Source organism: Anser cygnoides, chromosome 6, assembly GCF_040182565.1.
Source record: "Anser cygnoides isolate HZ-2024a breed goose chromosome 6, Taihu_goose_T2T_genome, whole genome shotgun sequence".
NCBI lineage: Eukaryota > Metazoa > Chordata > Aves > Anseriformes > Anatidae > Anser > Anser cygnoides.
Genome location: NC_089878.1, coordinates 38,541,955 through 38,563,561, shown reverse-complemented (window position 1 = coordinate 38,563,561; position 21,607 = coordinate 38,541,955). Strand labels below are relative to the sequence as shown.

General features: G+C 40.0%; 1 long non-coding RNA gene across 8 annotated transcripts in view; it reads right to left on the bottom strand.

The window, feature by feature from the left end:
• LOC106041016 (uncharacterized) overlaps positions 1-21,607 on the bottom strand; it is a 148,469-nt gene that overhangs the window by 65,421 nt on the left and 61,441 nt on the right. For 6 of the 8 annotated variants that reach the window (XR_010832353.1, XR_010832352.1, XR_007162857.2 and 3 more), the window contains exon 2: positions 8,643-8,736. This is a non-coding gene — a long non-coding RNA (uncharacterized lncRNA). Of the gene's footprint in view, positions 1-4,118; positions 4,311-8,642; positions 8,737-14,151; positions 15,191-21,607 lie in introns of those variants that run through there. The other 2 variants (XR_010832356.1, XR_010832354.1) reach the window with 2 other exon arrangements.

Here is a 21,607-nt window from a genome sequence, read left to right as displayed (position 1 = left end):
TAGTGTAATGGAGCCAAGCTGTTTTAAAATCTATTTGTACGCTTATAAAATAAACATAAAATGATGGCAAAGCTGAGGAATAACATTCTTTACTGAGGCAAGCTTCCAAGTAATGGCCACTCTTACACCGAACATCCACAGACTGGGTGTAGCCTTGGCAGTAAGTTTGCACCTTGTGGAAGCCGTGCCTTGTCGATGAAAGAGCTGATCACCTTTGATTGCTCAGGATTACCTTTTGGCAAACCAAGATCTAACATGCACAGATCTTCTGTTTCTTACCATACACTGCTAAATTTCCAGATCTATTTTGGTTGCTTTCTAAAATCTTCAGGGACTCTTCGTACCAATGAGTCTTAACTTTTCAGCACATTATAGGTCCATCTAGAATTAGGTAAAATACTAATATATAACTACTTGAATTAGTGGATGTAAACCACTATAAGGTAAGAGCTTTAAAATAGAGTATCATTTTTAGAATAAACATATTTTCCATTTTTTGCATCAATACAACCATTCCTTAGTCATGACATATGATGATTGTCAAAAAGGAAAAAAAAAAAAAAAAAAAAGATGGGGAGAGCAACAGCAATACATTTGGAGAGGAAGTAATATTTGGAAAGTAATTTTTACTTAGAGAAGGAGAAAAAATTCCAAGTGAGGTAAACAATTTAGTTTGTAGTCATCAACACAGGGACACTTTGCACAGATATTTTCTTTCCTAGGTTACTACATTCATTGGATTTGAATTGGTTAGAGGCTTTCAGATTGAATTTCCACAATGAAAACAGTAAATGACAAAAATTACTGGAATAGCCTATGAAGCGAAAATACAGCCAGCTGAGGCAAAAATTAGACATCTTTATACTGAACCTACTCCTACCTGTCCTATAATTTAAGATCCAGTTTTCATATCTACAGCTAGCTACAGCATAAGGTTTATTAAATATTTCAGCTGATGGAAAATGATTAAGCTTTTTGGAATTTCTACAAGGGGGAAAAATAGAGAGTCTTTGTCTGTTGGGTCAAAGATTTTTTGTTTTCTTTTTTGTTGTTGTTTTTTAAATCATCCTCTGCACAGTATTGACAGTAGGTAATACAGTGTAATGCATCAATACACTATAACAAATTTTCTCTGTTTTAAATATCACTCTCATTCATACTGTGATTCAATTTAAAGAATCATTCAAAGATAAATCTAAATAAATAACAAGCTAGCTTTCAGGCAAACAAATGAATTTGCATTGTTTTATATTCATCATAAATATTTCACTTAATTACTGAGGTACTATGTTCAGAAATACAAAACAACATTATAAATTTATTAGCACTGTCCCTGCTGATTTTACAGAAGTTCTGTGGAATGTAAAAGCCAAAAGTAGAAACAGGCTCAAGAGCATAACCGAAAGAGCACACGCTGCATTCAAATGCTAAACTGGATTGACACACTCTGCTTTGCCCTGTGTATTTACAAGAACTAAAGCTTCCTGTCTTGAATCAGGTGTTATCCTATTTATTCTCAAAACCCAAGGTCAACGAAATCCTTTTCCTTCTGTTGATTTTTCCAAACCTAAACATCTGAGTTAGGCTAGTTCAGTATTATCCTGAAAACTATCACAGGAGTTATTTTTCCCCCTCATTGTAAAATTGTTAAAATGTAAAAGGATGTAACAGCATTTTTCAAAGGTTTAGCAAGGTCAGCTATGTGAAGAAAAAATAAAAAGCGCTACCAAAACATAAAAGCTCCAGTACGTAGCATTTATCATCAAAATTATTTAAGTTCTTTAATGGCTCTGAAGGCTATGAAAAATATTTTTAAAATGTAAATATATGGGTCTTTCAGAAGAAGTTATCCTTCTTTGTAAACCACAGTATCACTGGTGATTTATAATTTTCAGAAAATCTTAATCCCACAGGAAATATATGAGAGTTCTTCTTTATTTTTAACCTAATGCTGGCTCTAATATGGAATGCCGTTTTTATTATTAGCGAAAACTCTATTATTTTTATTTGCTTATAATGAATTAAGATAAAATCTGAAACAGTGCAAGTATGAAACCATTTTAAATACAGATTTTTTTTCCTCTTTACCTTTGAAACAGCTTGAAATGTAAATAAAATTGTGGCTATCACATTTCCCTAGGGATTAAGTACTCTTACTGTTCAAATGTCATTAATTACCCTTAATGCCGTTATGAACTATTTGGAGATTATCATTATTAAACCGTTAGAGTATTTTTTAATTCGTCCCCAGAAAGCCACAGAGCAACAAGCTCAGCCTATCCTCCCCCCTTTTGTTGAAATAACAATAGCCTGGAGGAATTGTGTCTAAAAAGAAAAAGTCAAGAAACAACAACAGAAAATATTCTGGTTGACTAAATGAGAAGTAGTCAGAAAAGTTTGTGTTTAAACCATTTTCTGTTTCGTAAGCAGAGTATCTGTGTCTGATGCAGCCTGATGCAAGCGGCTAGGTTTCTCTGAGTAGCAGCATAAATCCCTCTAATGCAACTATCTTATCTCTAACATGCCTGTTTTGGCAATACTGGAGAATGTCTAATAACCCCCCCTCACTCCTAAACAAGAGCATCCCCTGCTCGTAACTACAGAGGACAAGAAGGCAAAGTTGTGTGTGTGTGCGTGCACACGCATGTGCAGCTGCACTGCCAGCACACGCCCAGTGCACAGCACTGCTCTTTTCCCCAAGTGCATGCCCAAAATATAGGGTGAGGGTTCAACAGGCAGCTCTTACGATCAGTGAGTGAGTTTTAAAGCAGCTAATACAGAACTTTTTTAAAAAAAAAAAAAAAAAGGCCATAAAAAAAGCAACAATAGAAGTTTTGTGGTCCAAAAGAATGAGTCCATGAGTGAATGGTAATGCCCTCACTGACTGCCAAAAACTTCAGTTTGGGGTTTTGAGGATGTTTCATTTCTCCCTAAAATATTCACTGCAACAGAATATAGATATTATATACTGGAATTCTATCAATATATTTCATATTTAAAAGTGCAAACTACATGCCTTTTTTTTTTTTTTAATCCTTTCCTCCTCTGTTTGCAAGATGATAAACCAATAAGGATTATGGCATAGTTGTTTTTTGAAATGTGTCGCTTGGCTATTTCTGTGAATAACCGTTGAGCTGGGAGGACGAGTCTGCTCCACCACAGAGGTCATGTGCTCCTACTACAGTTCACACACATCTCCTCTTCCAAGACAAATCACAGTGCTTGAATTCATACTTTGAAGCATATATTTTACTTTGTTATTATTACTCGACTTGCATTTTTCATTCAAATACATACCAGCATTTTTACAAACGCGTGTTTTAAAGACTCGAGCAATGACTGGCTACCAGTAAAGTTGCTCACTGCAGTGTTGCCAAACAGAGAAAGGGCTTGAGTACAGCTGAACACAAACTTTTTAAGGACTACCCGAAGAGATGGGAGTGGACATATCTTCAGCATTTATACAATCCTGGTACTGAAAAACAAGCTACTCGTAAGCTTGAATGCATGCATTAAAAACACACATTCTTACTTGTGCTAGCACATTATGTAAGGTATTCTGGAGGGTTCATGATCACCTTCTTTAAGCAAATGGATAAGGGGTTTTCTCCAAAGAGACAAGCAGAGGACCTCAGCTTTCTTGGTTTGGGTTTCTAGCTCTCCACACCTCTGCTCTGGAGGAGTTCCCAGCCCACACCTGGAGCACAGTTGGCCAAATTTGGTATTTTAATCAGACAGAGGAGCTGTAAGGCAAAACTGCCTGTGGCCAGCTTAATGAGTTATCCTAAATCATCCAGAAGGGTCACACTCTGGGGCCATCTGTGCTAACAGAGAGGGAGAGGACACCAGAAAAGGGACTGCTGGGGTGAGAGGTGGGGAAAGAGCCGCAGGAGGACCATTGCAAGGAAAAGCGGTCATCACTGGGGGAGAAATATGCAGCAATGAGATGGTGATGGCTGACAGAGGAGATGGAAACAAGCTTTTGTCTGTCCCTTTTCCAGATCCCATCTGCACGTTGCCTCTGCTGAAAGGTAATGCAGTGCTCGGGTCTGTTACGAGTTATTTCAGTGAGGAATGTCTGGCTTTTTATGGTTGTTTTAATTGGTGACAGTACTCACTGCTTAGCATGCTCAATCTGGCACCGATGTTCTCCCATGTCCTGCTCCACAACATCCTGCATGCTCATCCTGCCCTTCTCAGAAGCTGCTGCCCTGCCAGGGTCCCTTCCCTGGTGCTACCTGCTCGGGTCCACGTAGCGCCCACCCAGGCCAATGCTGGCACACCTCGCCGGGGACTGATGCTTGTGCTGCCTGTCCAGAGAGCATGGAAAGCTGGTAAGTGAGAAAATCTTTAGAGCATAACTGAATTCAAAAGAACCCTTCTTATTCTTTTGTCCAAACCAGAGACTAACATTTCAGTCCACTCGCTCTTTTGTACATAAAAGATTTTGTATCTGCAGGACACCAGGCTCTGACAAAAGAGACTGTCACACACCTTTGCACAATATTTCTTTCAAGTATCTCAGAATTTTTTCTACCAATAACTGGCAACACTTCTAGAAGAAGGCAATTATTGTGTTTCTGTAAATGAGACAAGCAGACTTAGGTACCTTGCCAAAGGACAAAGAGACTAACAGTGGTAATACAGTCAGCATCTCTTGCCCAGCAACTTACACACAATTCTTCCAGCCTAATGGGCAACAAAAGTCTCGGTAGGCTCCAGATCCAGGGCTGGCTCACTTCATTATGCACAGGGCACGTAAAAGAGCCTATGTGATTCACCTGCCTCCTCCTTCTTTTCACGAGACAGTCAGCAGCTAAGCCCACCAAAGCTCACCAGAGGGCTTGTCTTGTCCCTCTCCATAGAGCAAAGGGAAGAATAACCATGGGCTAATGGACACAAGAGCAACCTCTCTCTTATATGAGCTTCAAAAAGAGGAAGCCACTACCTCTTTACATCTTTCTTTACCACCAGCCCCTCACAGCAACCTCCTCATTCTTGCATTGATCCCACGTTGGACCACCTCCTTGGGCCACTCCCCATCCCTTTCCCACAAACAGCGCAGTTTTTCAGCCACACTAGCACACTGCATGGAAAAATTCACATTTTTCTTTCCCAATTTAAGCGTATGCCACAAGCCAAGAGATGCTACCTGGGGGAGGAGATAACGTGCTACCGATCACCCAACCATTTTGGGGCAACAGTTGCTAGAAAAGTAGGTGGAGGCTGAAAGGGAAGCCACCACCTCTTCCAACTTTCTTCCTTCATCCCATGAAGACAGTACAGCTCACAGCCCTCGTCCCTGCTTTATGTTACACTCAAAATCATCCCATGTGTTCTGCTTTGTTGGAGCACGGTAGGTTGCTAACCCCCAGTGTCGGTCATGGAGAAAGGACTTTCCTTTCATCCCTGCAGGCAGTCTTTTGTGAAAAGGCCAGGGAATAATCACAGGACAGCAGTGACTCACTGTTTCTGTCAGTGGAAAGAATCTCTCCTGCCCAGAGCTCCCCTTCTCCCACCTGGCATCGCCACTGAAACCACCACACCGACAAGCAGGGAGGTTACGCAAGGCTGCGAGGTCGGAATATTAACTTACAAAAGTCAGGATCGGTGGGAAAGGGCTGCCAGCTAGGCTGCATCAGCCTCCCTGGCCTGCTAGGAAAAGAGGTCAAGGTTTTCCAAGGTGACTGTCAATTTTGGATGGCCAACTTCATGCGTGTTCAAAGAAAAAATATATACATATTTTGGAAAAAATCACTGTCTAGCTTTGGGGAAAAAAAAAAGGTAGATAGATGAGTCTTGTGTCTTTCAAGGTTCTTGTCATTGAGCACCCCAGGAAAAAAAAAAAAGTCACCTTAAGCTTTAAAAAAAAAATCTCAAGCACTGTGCAAAAAACAACAGAGGAAACCCCATGGGTAAATAACTAGCCAGCGCTCACAAGAGCACAGCTCTCAGGATGCATGTGTGTTTCTACTGCGGGAGAGAGAACAATTGAATTGCAAGAAGCTCTTAAGCAAGTAAAGTAAACATCTTTTGGCAATTTAGTGCTGCACTTTGAAGCCTGGCTATGTCATACAAATGGTGAAATAGCACGGACACCCTTCTGCTGGCTAGTTTGTTTAATATGGTGAGCAGGGAGTTTGGGGAGCGCAGCGCTCTTTTGTGAGCTCACGAGCCAAAGGAGGGAAAGTGTGGAAGGAGCAGGAGAGGGATGTTTAAGCGAGCTATAGCTGCCCGGAGCCTATGGGAAGGGTCCGTAGTGGGAGCCCTGCAGCATCCATGGGGCTGCCACCAGCACCCCAGGGACCGGCCCCGAGCAGCCCCCGCCGCGGGCAGGACGGGGAGAGGTGCGGGGCGAGGGGACGGGGATAATCACACGAGCAGGGTTAATTGCTATAAATATCAAGAATCAAATCAATATGTCAAGATGTGTGTTCCACTTTTCACATGTATGCGGCGTGTAAATGAGAAACGGAGAGAGGGAGGAAGAGCTAGAGAGAAAAAGGAGAGACTACTAAAGAAATAAGCCCCCCTGTACAGACAGCCTGACGCCAGATGGCTTCTTCTAATAAATATTCAACCTTAACTCAGTTCCCATGTAACTTTGTTGTAAAGCTGCCAGCACACCCACACAGATCTGGGCCAGCAAAATGATTACAGTAGTACAAACAAAATAGTGCAATAGAGGAAACAGGCAGACAGGGTCCTGTATACAGAAAGACAGAGCTGTAAAGATGTGAGTTGATGAACCTTTAGATTTAATACTGAGAAACTTAAAATAATGACTTGGGTAGAGGGGAGAAAAACCTTTAGGGGGAAGAAAAAAAAAAAAGACTTTTTTTTTCCTTGCTGTTGCTTTTATTGTTGGGCATACACAGAACATCCTTCTGTTAAGACAGCAAATGAGGCACTATAAATCAGTTGCTATTCTGCATATTTTCTGTATTCAGCTGGAATTCTGATACCTTGCCTAAAAATCATTGTCCAGCTTAAATTTCCCATTGCCCATTCTACTCTTATGGGGCACAAGTTAAAAGGGAAGATTTTGTGCATGCCATTTGTTATTATTAATTGGGAAAAGAAAGAGATTTGGTATATTTTTCTAAAGAAAACACTGGCTCAGTGCTCAAAATCATGCAATTCAGTTGTGAGAATGTTTTTGCCCCAAGCTCTTTAATTTCAAAATTGGATTATGAGATCTGAATATCAGAACACACCATGTTGGCAACCCCAGAACTATTTAAATAGGACCCTGACCAAATTCACAATCTAGTGCTAGGATTAGGAGGCAGGGGAAGGTAATGAAAAAGGACATGCTTAGCAGACAGCCACCTACTGATGATTTGAAGGAAGAAAAAAAAATCTAGATTACAAAAAATTTAAAAAAAAAAAGGGGGGGGATTCTTGGAACCATTTCATTCAGAATATCTCAATTTGTTTTAGAGGCAGGGAAAATGTGCATAGTCAGCTCTAAACTTCTACCTGCAGTTAAGGCAGTTATTTAACAACCATGTAAGTGCTAGTGATTGTTCAGGTAGCTAAAACTATGCATTTACTTTCCTTAGAATACAGCTTCTTGGTGTTATAAGCTAACTTGTAGCGCTCCTAGAAGGACATAATTTTGGATGATACAGAAAAACAAACTGAATCAATAACACAGAATTAAAAAAAAAAAGTGATGGTGGGGGGAAGTAGGCTGAACGTCAGAAAATATTTCCTGATTGTGAGCATTTCCCTCTGCAAAGCAGATCGACAAGGAGATGTAGCAGGCTGTAGAGTCAGGCTTTCACCACTTCCCTCGGGAGATTGTCACTGTGGAGGTTTTAAAAACAAAGCTGAACTCAGCACTAGCAAATATGCTGCAGGGAATAACCCTGCATTGGGCAAGAAGTGGACAAGATCAATTAACAGACCTCTTCTATGTCTACTTTCTATTATTTTTGACTGTTAGGAAGAAAACTTTGCTAGAGAACAGCCAAAAGCTCCCCCCCCTCCACTTTTCTGTTAAAAAGAGAGCAGACTACATAACGATGCAAGCTTGTGTTTGAACCTCTCTGTTCATTACAACTGCTAAGTCTCTCCTACCACTTTTGCTCTGCTTGCCCTCGATCCCCACTATTATTGAGAAGTGCTGGAAAGAATTTCCTGGAGAGAAGAAAAAAAAAAAAAAAAAGAAAGAAAAAGAAAAAAAAAAAAAGAAAGAAACTGATCTGAATCTCTCTTATTTCTGATCTTCCTAGGCTCCTTTGTAATATTCATCTATTCTGAGCAGTGTTTGACACTTCCTTCCCACCCACCCCCCATTATAAATCAGCTGTGAATCGCCTCCTTGCGCTCCTTCTCCTCCAGCCCTAAGGTGCACATTACGAGTCTACTCTTCTCCAGAGCACGATAGCATCAAACAAGGGGAGCAGTCGACCAGCGGCTCGGTGAGCTCCGTGCCTGAAGAAACGTACACCTTTTGTTTGCAGTGAGCAGGATAAAAGTGATGCGATGGAGCTGGACTCGAATCTGTCAGCCCTTGGGAAAACACCGCTGCTGAAGCCGCTAACGACGCGCCTCCTTGGCGCCGCGCACCGCAACACATCAAACGAGGCCTTCATTGACTATGCTGGCTTGAAGTTCGAGTTATCTGTCCTTACCTTAATAAACCAGGCCTACGATGCTGAGAAATCCCCGGATAAGGCTTAGGGGTTCAGGGTCACCACTCAGACTCCTCCAGCACTCAGCTTCGCTCTGCAGACAAAATTGGATCAAAATTAGGGCTAACTTCAACACCAATTTAAATCCTCCCCATGCTCTGTTAAATATATATATATATATATATATGACTTATATTTAAGGGAGTAAAAATGAAATACATGGACATCTTCCCCGTAGAGACCATTTCCCTGTATGCCACGGAGCTGCCCCACACTACCCTCTCGATCAGCACATGGGCTTTGGATTTTAGATCTGCTTGATTTAACATTATTTTTATTGGTATTATATGGTTTAGGAAAGGAAAGAGGCAAAAGAAATAGGAAAGAGCGGGGAAATAATTAAATAGCAGAGAGAGGCTGGCTGAAAGAACAGGGTGGAGATGGCAGAGTCTACCCGCCTGGCTGTGTTCTCTCTATCTCCACTCCCACCCCCCTCTCCAGAGGGGACGTTGCAGTGGTGGCATGGCCTCGCGGGCTGGCAGGGCTAGAAGCAAGCCTCAACCCTCCCTGGCTTCTCAGCTAAGCACCAAAATAAATCAAAGCAAGGGAAGAGCAAGGAAGGATGTGAAGTGTGGGCTCCAGGAGCCAGAGAACAAGGACAGAATGCCTGCTGGCACCCAGGATGTAGGGCCGAGAAAAGGAGAGTGTTGCAGCCCACCGCATCCCGCTGCACCACCAGCGAGGGTAAGTCTCGCTGTGAGGACCTGGCCCAGGTCCCTTCCCCTCCAGCTGTGGAGCAGGGAGGTTCTTTTTGCCCTGACCATAAGTGTTGTGGCCGTTCTGGGCTTCTGTCCATACGTTGCAACTCCCATCACATTATCAACGTACTTCCTCAGGGCGGGACATTCGTCTGGTTGGGACATCAGCAAGTCTCACTAACGCAACCGAAGATGAAAAGAGTCAAAGGTGATAACATTGGTTCTATTTAACACGTTTCTTTTTTTTGTAAAGTTCTGTGTTGTCTTAGAAATGCAAGCAATGATTTTGGACGTGAGACCAAGCAGAATGCAGTGTTGATGCTCTCAGCCATTACTTTATAAATTGAATAAGATAGATGTGTTCATTCATATGAACTAATGTAGTTTTTCTTATGAAGGTTTCATATTATACAAATCCATTAGCATATTTACAAATTAATCTTCCCTAAGGAAGAAAAAAGATCAAAGATTTACAGAAGGAAGTGCTTTATTACTTTTAAACTGCCTTTCTTTTTTTTAAGAAAGAAAAAGAAATGAAGGGAAATTATGTTGAACCATAAATGTTTCTTTATGACTACTGTACAGCAGCTTTGTGGGAGATTTAAATTTACTAAAGGGCAAGGGGGACTTTAAGCCATCTATACAAGTTCAGTATTAAAAATATATATACATGACAGGTGCCCATATAAGTTCATGCAGTACAAAATATTCCATAAATGAGCTCATTTATCTGAGTAATTTAAAAAGAGCTTCTGCACAAAGGGAGATATTTAGTGTGAATTATAGTCAGTTTACCTTTCATAAGGTTTTTTCATCATTTCCCATACCTCCTTTGGTGCTACTGAAAATATCAGTAGTTTTCAAGCGTTATATTCAACCTTGCTATTCCCTATTCCCAGGAAAGCCCTACTGGTGAAGTGACTCTATGCTCTCTTCAAGATTCAAGTTTGTAAAGCCCTGTTTGTTGATTATTGCTTCAACATAAATGCCAGATAAAACAAGATCAGGCTAAGAAATCTTTTAAGAAAATAGTTTGAATAATAGAGTTTTACAGGTAAAGAAAAAACCTGCAGACTCACCCTCATCATTTAGATTCATCTTTGTTGTAAAAAAAAAAAAAAAAAATCCCTATTTAGATGTTCAGAATGACTTTGCACTGTGTCTGAAAATACAGAGTAGTGGAGAAAGAAGAAAATGAAATGAGATGCAAAATTTTAATGATTTATTAACAACCACTTTCTGAGACATTTCTAACTACTAAATAGAAACCAAAACACTAAATACATTAAGATCTTCAGAAGGAAAATAAAAAGAGAGAATTGTTGAAAGTTATAAAAGTAACAGAAAATTTCCAGGAGGGGGAGGGTAAAAATATAACAACAAAAACAGCTAAACAAACCAAAAAACCACCTGACAGTTGCAGTGCATTTTAGGTACAGCTTGTCCTACCTTGGAACAGGAATTTGAATTAGGTGACCTCCAAAACCCCTCTTAGACAGATATTGTGTATTTTTCTGCTGGAACATTTGAAGATCTTTTGCAAAGTACCTCTTTTTTTTTTTTTTCTTTTGAATATATATAATATATTCCAATGGAAAACTTCATGTATATTATAAAGACTAAAATTAAAGTGCCATTCATCAATAGAATAATTCTCATTTTCTCATGATCATTACACCCATTCTAGTATAACATTTTCCACTTCTTTGAGCTTCCTGAAAAACTGATGTTATGTTTAAAAGGATCAGTACCTAGATAACCTCCACCTCTCCTCCTCTTCGCTATATGCCTGACAACGAATAAAGCCTTTTCACAGCAGGACAGCTGCAGTTTTACTGTGCTGGAGACAGGGACACAAAGGAGCCAGGGACACAGAGGTCACTGGCAGGCAGCAAATGGTTTCACAGAAAGATGACCCCAGTGAACACACGACTAAGAAAGCAGGTATTTTAAAGCTGTTCCTAAAGCTGTACTTTCACTCTCAACATGCTACGCCAGCTAGTTCCTAGGCTGAAGCCTGCACTAGGAACCAGAATGGACACCTTCTCCTCCTCATCTACTTCCACTCCACCTATGTCCTAGAAGGACACATGCCTCGAGCAAGATTTGAATGAGAAACATTCTTCCTCTACTTGTGAGTTGAGTTTTATTGTAAAGAACCTCCACTTTCTCCTGCTCTCATTCAAGCGTGCTCTCCTCAAATAACCAGGCAGCTTTACTTCTTTACTCTTGCTTTCTGATTTCCTGAAAGCATCAGAGGGAGACTTTCAGGATTTTTTCTCTCAAATAGAAGGGAAACTCAATGTCAATTTTTGTTTTCCTGCAGACACTGCATTTGGCTATCAGCGTGCTCATGATTAGCAAACCATAACTCTTCAACGCTTCCATCTATCCATTTGGGAAATCAGTAAAATATAAGACTACCTAAGCTTCAAGATTTTTAGGGTTGGGAAATGTTTCTGAAATCATGGAAAGGTGTGAGGCTGTTCCAATGCCCTTAATGCTTTGTAGTTATACACAATATTTTATTCCAGGATTTAAAGACTCTTATAAATCACTAACCCTAACAACTACGGCACTCTTGCGAGATATTTATAAACAAGCACCTACATTGAGGGTAATGCTTAGTTCATCATATCTTAGTTTGAAATACTGTTGTCAGATGCAACAATCTGTCATTCATGGCTGAATTCTATGAAGCCTTTTTTGTTGAAAATATTATTGGTAAATCTATTCAGAAGATTAATGCTAATTAGCTTAGGATAGGAGAGTTTCATATTACTTGAAACTTGGCTCACAAAAAGAGAATGGCAAAGAAAAGAGGCATGACTGAGAGCCAATGGGACAGAAGTCAGTGACTGAAGTTCAACTAAAGAAAAAAGAATCAGCAAAATAACCCTTAGGCCAGTACTCTCCTCTCAAACCAAGAGGCATTTAAGGTTAACACCTCATACTTTTCAGGCATTCGGCTCACCAGCCATCTCTGCCTTGTTAAGGATGCTGACTACATTGCAGATGTGAAAGGAAGTTTTACACCACAAGTTTTTCAGGTGAAAAAGTCTGTCATCAATGAAGAAGAATTACAAGTCATTAAACTGGAGTGCACGCTGTGTGTGCCTCTTCAATTCAATATAGGGAATTAAGAAGTCAAATGCCTGTGGCATTAAATATGAATGATGAATGTGAGAAATAAAATAAGTGGAAGAGAAATCTGTGTTTCATTACGTGGGGTATCTGTGCCACTGGCACCTTTTGATTTTGCATGAAAAAAATATCTGTATAAAATCAGAAAGCAAAGAAAATTCAGAGAGCTTATTTATAAGAAAATTCATACCAAATTTTGGTGAGATTTAGAAACACTTTTTTTTTTTCCAGCTTGAATCCTATTCTCATAATCTAAAAGACAATAGCATATGACGCTTTATTAACCAGGAATTGAGAAAGGGGGCACCCAGTCTTTCTTCATAACAGATTTCCAAATGAACAGACAGTATTTAAAAGAAAGAATACAAACTTTACAAAAAGAGAAATGTCAGAAGCGACACATTATCTCACTTGAAGGCATGCATCTGACTCCTTCCTACAACATGAAGGATAAACAACATGAGCCACAAAGGTTTCTGTGTGCATCATAAAGCACATTGCATGGGAAACCACATCTCTAACTCTCCGAAGGAAAAGATCTCTTTCATCTCTGATCAAGTTTGGGGTATTATTATTAGTTTACGTGAAAAGCAAATTCACCTCAACATTTTGTAGGATACATTGAAGAATACATCTACTCAGTAGCCTCACTAAGACATCTAATCTTTAGAGATGCATCAGATAGTTACTGCTGGTCTCCTTCGGAGCTCATGGAAAGAAGGACTCTCCATGGTTCTGCAGATTGATTCTAATCCAGATCAAGATGAATAATGCTCTAGAAAGGCCTACCTCTCCCCCTTTACCCTCAGAAGGGGAAAAAGGTTGCTGCTATCCGCATCAAGGATTTCTCACTTTTGGAGATTTAATATAAAGGAAAAACTTACCAATTCTCTGAATGTAGTAGAACAACAAAAAAAAAATCTCCACAGAATTGAAAACAATATTGAATTTTTTGAGACACTGAAGATGGTGGGAGGAGGAAGTCCATGAACTGATCACCAATCTTAGAAACAAGACTGAGGTAAAAAGTGAAGGAGTGCTGGGGGCTACTGGAAAGTGAAGATATTAGTGAGAGGGGAAAAAAGTATTTTCTTGTCAGTTTGGAGATTGTGAGGTTCTGAGACAAAGCAGTACCCAAACAGTCAAGCATCATTAAACTATGATCCATTTTGTATTATTTACAGATACCTTTGGACGTATAATGAAAACAACAACTGCTTTGAGACCTGATAAAGCATCTGCTCCAATGGAGCAAATTTTGAAACTCTTACTTGAATGTAAATTTTTTGGTTGTTCATAAAATGAAGTTCTGTTGATTTTTCACTATAGAAGCATGAATTATGCATATGTATACACACACACACATAAATAACATGTGTATGGTATATTTTGGCACATAGTATGTTTTCAGTCCTGTATACTTTCATCCAGATTTTTCTCAACTTGTTTTCAGGCACCAAACAGGAGATGTTTTCATCATGTGATTTCCCATTCGCTATATTTTTATGTGGTAGATCACAACGTGAATGGCATGGATCACATTCCAGTTAGCAGAACTGCAAAAAAGGTGGGGGAACTGGAGCCAGCAATTTGAACTAGAGACTCACTGGTCACAAAGCTTCTGAAACTGGAAGTAAGTGATACGGGAGCTCCTTGAAAACTCTTGATGAACTCTGGCTTTGTGCAGACACCTAGAAAAGGTAGAACATACAAACCAATCTCCCAGACTTCAGTCATCACAACTTGTATATCCTCTGTGCCCATTTATGAATTCAATATTTTGTTTGTTTGTTTTTTGGTGGTGTTTTTTTGTTGGTGGTGGTGTTGGTGTTTTTTTAATATTTTTGTTTGTTTGTTTGTTTTACATTTTGCACATGCTTTGTTGTGGGGACTGGGTCACTGGCGCTGGAAATTTTCACAGGCTTCTTTTGCAAAACAGCCATTGTGGGAAAATCACAATTGCCAATCAGCACCATCCACCACATACTGAATGTGGTTACTGGATTAATTCAGGTGGTACAGGGATTTTTGAGATTTTCAGTCTGAATTAATCTATTTGAAATAAGTTTTCTTTCCCCCCAGTGTCACAAACTAAAATGATGCAAGTGCAAAATCTCTGTAGTAAATTAGCGACAAAATAATAAAACTGTTAAACGAATATATTTTTCATGCTTGAGGGCTGTGTGTTTAACAGTTTTCTAACTATTCATTCATTTATATAAAAATACTTCAGTTATTATCTACTTGAGTTGAAATTAGATATTTAATTGACTGGAGGGAATGAAATCCGCTCACTTTTAAATAAGGCAATGATTTAAAAATATTCCTGTAAAGTGATTTGTAAGACCACACCAGCACTAGTTCTTGGCACACGTCCTTGTCTGTGTATATATTTTAAAAGCATGGTTGTTTTTACAAATGTAGTACTGTGAGAGCTAACTTCTTCAGAAACATGTTTATCTTAATTAGGAAAGTCAACAGACTTCTAATGGGAAGAAATGGGTATTTTTCTCTGTGGTATCTAAAGCATCAAAGGCCTCGTTCTCATGCCAAACCAATCTTCCTTCCTGCCTGCCTTTCAAACCCAGGTGATTGCAGACAGCTGAGCAGACATTTTCCCAAAAGCTTCTATTGACCTGGCTCCAGTCCTTTCCCGTGCTCTGTCTCCTTTTCTATCCGCATGTCACTTCTCTTTCTCTTTCTGTGTATTTGTTGTATTTTTGCCTGAGGAAACCTAGGGATATTCATGGCACTGAGGCAAATAATGTGGAATTAAAAACTAAATTCTTCAGGCCTTATCCTAGCAACAGGACCATCACCATCTGTTCAGAGGACAGGACTGCCATTATCCGCTGCATTCTTTGTACGTACTCCATCACCTGTGAGGGGAAAAACATTGCCCCTTATCCTGGGGTCTTTGTTTAAAAACAAAGTCGTCTGCTTCTTTCTGGTACCAATACATTTCATAAATGTGATATACAGTACATTTAAAGGGATTAGACATCAAGAAAAGCCTTAAAAGCTTTGTTTAAAAAAAAAAACACACACACTAAGGAAGGACATCTGCATGATAAACAACAAAAGCAAATATTGTTTGATTTAAATAAACAGTGGAGATTCATTGGTATAAGTTCATACAAATTCCTCAGTCTACTACCATTTTCAGTAACACAAGCACTATACGTTTGACTTTGGGATCATTTTACAACAGCAGCAGAATTGTTATTAAGTCTTTCTGAATTTAAACACCTAATTTAAGATCTGCATTCCCCTATGTGCTGTGAAGGCCATTTGTGCCTCTCACCAGCACTTCTCCAGCTAAAGTCCCAAAATACAGCAACAATATCTAAAAAACTGCACACCTTTTGTGTGGTAAACTTTGTAAAGTTTATCAGAGTTAAAATACTGTATAAATTAAAGTCATCTTTTTCCACTCTTTAGGGAATATGCTCTTTTTTCCTAATTTCTGTCCTCTCTGTACATTTGAATAAGGGAAAGAGTGAATGAGGGAGGTAAGGTAAAAATTATTGAATTTTAAAAAATAAAATCCTGGAAATCAGAGGCAACAATCTTGACCTCACATTATGTTTTCAGTTAAAAATTGTAATTTATAAAATCTGCTTGAGTGGCTGTCTTTGTTGTTTTTACGCCACTTATAAACAAAGCTGCAGTCATACTCATTTCTCCGCACTTACAGACACATTTGTGGTATGTAACTTGGCAACATAAATTGGTAAAATCCGCCTGCTCCTACCAAATCTGTAAAGTCCCATCTTGTGCAGCCACCAGTCTGAAAATCAGGGGTGTCGCGTCCCTCCCTCCCAGGCAGAGAGCAGGGCAGAGTACTGGAGCTGGGGGCAGGTGGGCTTCAGCCTCACCTCCCTCCTCCTCTCCTCAGGATGCCAGCAGCAACTGCCAAGCACAGGAGGAGCAAATTCAGTGCAAACACCGCACATTTGCCCAAATGGATGGGAAGCCATAGCCGTAGTATTGCAACTCCCTCTTCCCTTTGCCATATCTTTCACATCCCCTTTTTCCACAGCCTTTTTCCCCCCATTCCAATTCCATTGCTCATCTTGTTTGCTCCTGCTTTGTTGCAGGCTGGGGTCTGACAAGCAGAAGCTGCTCCCCTAATTAGTGGATCATAGCACTACCCAATGGGACAAGAGCTGTCCTACATGGGCACTTGACACCACCTGAGCAGAGGCCGGACCAAACACCTCCTCCCTTTCAAGTTAAAACTCATCTCCATTCAGTTCATTTCTCACAAACATTTACATGGATTGAGAATACAGACAGATCCAAGGGAAGAGAAGTAGTAGTGACCTACAATTTAAAAACTGGTTAAAAGTTGCCCTAGGCTACTAATTAGTTGCATTAAGAACTTTCACTCCTTGGTCAGGCAGGGATAATGGTTTGGCTTGGCCAAGTGGATACCCAAATTTAAGGGAGCAAGGCAGGCAAAAACAGAAGTTAAGAAATTCTTCTATCTCAAGGGATTTAGAATAAGTTGTACTTTGGAAAAAAAAAAAAATCAAGTCTCAAGCTGCCATCAACTCATCTGTGAGCGTACATGAGTGGAAAGCTTCTGTGGAAGCTGTAGAGGTCAAGCAGGTCCCCTGGTGGACCTCAGCTCCATGTAGAGGCCAGTGCTTTAATTTAGCCTAAGGAGTCAGCTTGCTCCGCATCGAGGTGGCCTCCAATAGGAAGACATAATATGAAACTAACTGTGCTTTTTAGATCTTCTCAAAATGGAAAATCTATCTTGAATTGTACTATTTCAGTTGAATTATCCACAGTTTTGTCAACACCAAAGAAATAATAATAATAAAATTAAGTGTTCAAAGCATTGTTTGGATTTTGGCTTTCTTACCAAAGTACTAAACTTCTCATCTTTACATTCCTCCAATATTTCATAAAAGTAATAAACTGCTGTACATATTTACACAACCTAAATGACGTTGCCTCACTACAAAGAACAAAAATACATATATTAGCATGCACGTACTCCTATCATCATTATGGATCAGACTTTAAAGGAAGAGGAAAGATGGATAAAAGTATTTCACATGGAAAATTGGGGGGGGAGAGAGAGAGGTGGCAGGGGGTGGGTTGTAGAACGTAAATGTACGGTACTGAAAACAAAGGTCGCCTTTCATTAACAAGCTGAGATTTGTAGAAGTGATGAATTGCAATATAAGGTCATAACTAAAGATGCCCACTACAGTCTTCCAGTTTCAAGGAGGAAATTCTTAGTAATTTAAAACAGATAAAGAAATACATTGATTAAAGTATTCTGAGATGAAGGGTAACTTCAATTATTCTCCTAATTTGACAATCTAGTAACCGCATAACAACAATATTTTATGTGATATCAAGGGATTTGATAAAAACTACAAATTGAATTTAATTTTTGAGGACAACAATAGAGCAGTCACAGACTAGCATATTACAAGATTCATCACCCTCGATAGATTAAATAAGCACAGAAGTAAACAAAGGATATCCTGGTGCTGAAGAATAACTGACTCAGTAAGAACAAAGGTTGCAAGGGAGAATGTTAGCAGGTAAAACTGTCTTTCTCCTTATGGATGGATGGATGGCAGGCATCAACTGGGTACTGTGAACCTTTATATTCAGTAATTTCTGACTTTTAGAGGTCCTCTTTTCTGTGCCATCTAAATGCATCTCATTTCCTATTTCTAAACACCAACAAATACATTAAAGCATAGAGCTCAACTCTGCACACTCCACAATCCACAGCAAGTCAGCGAAAGGTTTGCACTCCAACTTCATATCTGGATGTGAATAGCTACATCCACTTCCTCTCATCTCGAGTGTAATTTAAGGTAGCACCGCAATAACTACCAAGAGCGTGCCCAAGGTCATCGATAAGTGAACTGAAGTGTCTGCAGGGCTAAAAGTTCGCCCGCCGCAGCGGCGCAGGCTGGCGCGATAGGGACCCAGCAGGGCTCTCACCCAGCTCGAAGAGCTCTCTCGCAGCGTAATGCACTTGGGTTCAGCCACTTAAGACATGCTATATCTCAGTTTCACCATTAGTAACACGGATATTAAACATTTGTCTTGATCCTGAGGTACTGCCAGACGTTTATGTTATGGAGGAACATTTCAAAAGCTATAGAGGAGTACAGATGATCGCTGTGACTATCAAACCAATGCTTAGCTGCTGTTGTACTATGTAAGCATAATGATAACAGCGAATAGCAAAGACATTTTAAAAGCTACTTACTACTTCAGCAAGCTGACAGCTTCAGGTTTTGATTCAGGTCTCCATGCCCCCAGCCAATCATTAAGAGAAAAGAAGGGTTGGGGGGGGAATGGAAACCTCTTTTTGTCATATAGTGTTTCTTCAGACAGACTTTATAGTCCTGCAGATTAATAGAGCTCATAAACAGTGGGACGAAGAGGCAAACAAAGGTAAAACTATTAATGGGGGAACTCGTTGCACTGAGGAGACCAGGAGGACCAAGTGCGGTTGCAGCTGACGGGGCAGAAGCCCCAGAGCACGGGGCGGCAGCAGCGGAGCAGTGCCGGGCATCACAGAGGTGGGCAGCCCGGCGAGCGGGCGCTGCGGCCGCATTACCCAGCCACAGCCCGGCAGAAATCGCTTCTGTTGCTACTGCTAATGATGAATACCATATGCTTGGCTCTTGCTGTTATAAAGTGAGTTACATTGCTATTGCCGATGAGTGAAACAACTCTTTTCGTTCATTAAAATGTAGAGGTTTATGCCCATGTAAATTTCCTCAGAACTTGTACGTGGACAATAATGTTGTAAAGCTGAAATATCCTCCAACGGTATCTTTTTCACTTATCTTATTGCCTTGTTCCATTCAGTTACAGTGTCTACTCCTCTCTCTCTCCTCTGCTCCCAGACAATAATCCTTAAACAAAGGAAGAGAGAGCATTAGTGTAATCATTCAGATCTTATTTTTTTTCCTTCCTTTACTTTGAACCAGTTCAATTCACTATAGTTAGAAATAAAATATGTGATTAGTTACGTGAATTTGGGGAAATATTTTTAGACGGAGAAAAAAGCTTTTGAGGTTCACATCTAATTTTATTCAGCCTTCCTGTACTACCCCTCCCACTATCAGGAGAATCAGTTTCATTCAAGTCATTTTGGCCACCATTTATTAGTTTGTCAGTGGAAATGAACCTAATGGATCCTCTTATTTTCATGTACAGCTTCACAACAAAGCATCTTATTTTGAGGTTCCACTACAGGGGATCAAATCAACAGACATGCAGTTAATGTAATTAGCATGCATCCTGCAGGTCTATCTGCTCAAAACTGTAGGAAAGTTTTGAAGTTTCCCTATTTAAAACTATTGCCTTCACAATTATATACTCTGAGCAGCTACGAAACGGTAAAAGATCTTTTTTTAATATCTTCATTTTTTAACATATTTTTCAATCAATATTTCCTTTCATTTCATAAGTGTTCATTACATTGTATAAGTACATATTTACTTTAGCATATATGTAAATACTGTAACAGGTTCTAGCTGCTGCATGGACACTAAAACACAACAGCAGAGCTGATTTAAGAGTTTGCTGTGCCTGCCGCTGCTTCTGGGGTTTCAGAAGGTACAGTTTTACCAGGCTGCTGTCAAGTGAAGCAAAACTCCCAGGGAGCAGCATGGTGTCAGTGCAGGTAGGACAGTGACACTACTGAACGCCACTAAAGACCCACTTCTTCATTCTCCTGACAAAAGAAATCCACATATTGTTTCAAAGCCTGCTATAAAAAGAAAACAGGAAAAAAAAAAAAGACTGGCAGTGGGCCCTTAACACAGAGACAACCCATTCCAGCACCTCTCTCCATTTATTTTATGCCAAAATGATTTCCTATCCACCTGTTCATAAAAAAAGATAGAGCTAAAAGTATCCAGTCCTTGTGAATCGGTCACGGGGAACACAAATACCTTGGCACTCAGCCTGTAGGGGAAAAAAAAAAAAAAAAAAGGAAAAAAAACACAATATATTACTTCCGTCATACATGTAAGAACTACAGGGGACCATTTTCATACACTTGAATAGGCCACTGTTAGTGATCAGCAGTTATTTGGCCAAATTAACCCCAGGTCTACCTCCAAAATGATTATGATTACATATTATAATTAACGATGACACTAAGGATATTAGGCTCAGAGGGGAGTTTTGTTTATTGAATGAATGGTAGATTCATTCTATTCAAAAGGTAGGTGTTCATGGCACACTTTTGGCTTATACATCTACACGAAGCCCTTCAAGTAATCTCCTGGCTGATGGCAATTTTGGAGGAATGGGAAGAGAAGGAGGTCCCTTATGGATTTTAATCTTCTTTCCCCTCTTATGGAATGAAATTATCCCAGCACTTTTTGGTCAAAGTCTGGTCTACCATTTTAGTTAAATTTATCTGAGCAGTCGTCACAAAGCCTAAACCAGAGTAAGAGGTTGACAAGCATAGTGTTGATGTCTACAGAGAGCAGGGAATGTCTTCAGCAGGTATTTAAGATACACGTATGTGCTGTAGTAAAACATTTGAGGTTTTATGCGCAAACTTGGGGCAGGGGGAGGGAGGCAGGTTCCTAAATTGGGACCAAATCCAAGCCCTGAACCAAAGTTTAGGTGTCACAGTGACTACAGATCTAAATCTTGCCTGTCACCAGCCACTACCTAAAATAAACCATCACGTGAAGTCACATTCCGTGAGGTTAAGGAATTCTGAAATTTGGCTCCAGTTTTAAAACTTCACTACAAACACTTTCTTTTCCTTCTCCAGCCCACTTACCCACCCCACCCCCCAAACACTAAGAGCAGTTTGAAAACCTGTGGGTTTGGAGCTCAATCAGCAAACAGCCCTGCATGCAGTGCTGGCTCCACATCTAAACCAGCATTGCTCCAACAGAGAGGCAATACATGTCACTCTAAGAGGTTGCAGCAGCAACCTCTAGAAGCCTGAAATATGACAAGGTTTCACTAATCAACTTCTCTTCCATTTGTGTTCAAAAGCTCCAAATGGAGAAATATTATAACAAGAAACTAGGATGTGGCTAA